This window comes from Diabrotica virgifera, chromosome 9 (genome assembly GCF_917563875.1).
Source record: "Diabrotica virgifera virgifera chromosome 9, PGI_DIABVI_V3a".
NCBI classification, from domain to species: Eukaryota; Metazoa; Arthropoda; class Insecta; order Coleoptera; family Chrysomelidae; genus Diabrotica; species Diabrotica virgifera.
The window spans coordinates 74,908,309-74,909,546 of NC_065451.1; the positions used below are offsets into that span (position 1 = coordinate 74,908,309).

The following is a 1,238-nucleotide window of genomic DNA, read 5'->3' on the forward strand; positions in this document are numbered from 1 at the left end:
GAATCAAACAAGTGATGAAAAATCTTACTACATGATTGGAACTTAAAATCATAAAAAAAATAATCATTATAATCAACTGTGGTTAATCCCATGTAAGCACAATATTTAATGTAAGTCGATTAAAGCAATATACAGACTCAAATATTATTTATTTATGTTTATGTAACCAGTACGAATAAAATTAAAAGAAATTTGTGTAGTTACAAAACAAAAAAAGTTCGCAGTCAGTAGGATTCGAACCTACGCTCCCAGAGGGAATCTGATTTCTAGTCAGACGCCTTAACCGCTCGGCCATGACTGCTGTTACAGATTCTGTTTTATACACACTGTAGACAATGTAGATAGTTAATGAAATTTTATTATGTTACAGTTACAACACATCCTTTGAGATTATGAATAATTCTTACTATGTATTTGAATTTTCCAGTGTCGTTAATTTTTCTTGGTCCATTTCCAAGTTTGTTAGTGATTTTTTTTCTGTTGTTAAGTATTCGGTCTTCTAGGTTTATTGCCAGACCATAAGCAAAATCTTTTTCACGAACGGAACAATAGTTATTTATGTAGGTACCCAGTCAGTAAAGTGGTAACAGACGAGTAAAGTAAAGGAGAGTAACAGACGAGTTCGATAAAGAGTCTTTACTGACGTGGTGCATACAAAATTTTATCGCCAATCATAAAAAACATTAACACTTATTTAATTACTAGACCAGGGCGCATCTGTAAAAATATTAGTACATTTGGACGTTGAGAGGTGACTCAAATTTTTTTGCAGAAATTGCTTGAAAATAAATCAAATAATAATATTTGAGTTATCCTCCCTCTCAAAAAGGTCCGGAACATTGTTTAAATAATCAAAATATCAAAAAATTAAGGAAAAATTCGATTTTTTTCTTGGTTTTTTGATTATAACTTTAAAAGTATTCATTTCCGAGAAAAGTTGTACTGACATAAAAGTTGCGTAATTAAATTTCCTACAATATAGAATTGGTTAAAAATTTAAGAAATAGTCACCCTTGTTGCAAAATAGCAATAATTGTGAAAAAAACATACAAAAACAAGTATTCGCATTTTACGTTTTTCAACCATTTGTGCTACACTTAGGACCTTCATATTTCACCCTGAAAAATTTTATGATACAGTAAATCAATATTGTAAATTTCATTAAGATCGGTTCGATAGATTTTGCAAAATAAATTTTGCAATCCAGCTTTCGTAAAAAAAATTCATTTTTTCAAAAT

At 29.6% G+C, this 1,238-nt stretch overlaps 1 non-coding gene across 1 annotated transcript; it reads right to left on the reverse strand.

The window, feature by feature from the left end:
• Nucleotides 1-219: 219 nt before the first annotated feature.
• On the reverse strand, nucleotides 220-301 carry Trnas-aga (transfer RNA serine (anticodon AGA)). The gene has a single exon. It is a non-coding gene; the product is annotated as a tRNA-Ser (tRNA).
• Between the last annotated feature and the right edge of the window lie 937 nt (nucleotides 302-1,238).